Below are 634 nucleotides of genomic sequence, written 5' to 3' on the forward strand. Positions count from 1 at the left end.
GACCATTTTTATATTTTAGGTGGGGGCGAGTTTTTGTGGGGTTTTTTGTTTTTTTTGGGGGTATGTGTGGGGTGGGTGTTTTTCGGGGATACAAAAATTCTGGGGCTAAAGGTACATTTTTTATTTGTAGCTGAATGCCCCGCGATTAAACTAAATGTTAACGCAAAAAATTTAAAACCTGGAGGGGGGTTTTTTGGGGTTTCACCCCTTTTAATTGTAATGAATTTCTGTATCTAATAATCTGTAGGGTAATTTAAAACCCCTAGGGACTCCAACAACAGTTTGGGGACTGAATAATAAAGGGTTTTGTGGCTCGATGTTATGCCCCAAAAATTTCCACCGTGGGGGTTTTTAAAGGGCCCACGGGCCGTCAGAGCCCAGTCCCCGGGGGGAACCCGAAGCACAGTCGACCTTGTCTAATGGGTTTTCCAGGAACTTGCCAAATTTTGTCTTTATGAACGGGATTTAAACTATGATTGGGATTATTTTTTTAAACTCACACAAATTTTGGTTGGGGAACAAACACACACACGCACGTCTTTGAGCTACAGGTAATACAGAAAAAATAGATTTACTATCCAGTTTTATTTTGGAGTAGCCTCGGCATGTACATGTATGTGTCTGTGTGTGTATA

The sequence above is a fragment of the Penaeus monodon genome, chromosome 30 (genome assembly GCF_015228065.2).
Source record: "Penaeus monodon isolate SGIC_2016 chromosome 30, NSTDA_Pmon_1, whole genome shotgun sequence".
Lineage (NCBI taxonomy): Eukaryota > Metazoa > Arthropoda > Malacostraca > Decapoda > Penaeidae > Penaeus > Penaeus monodon.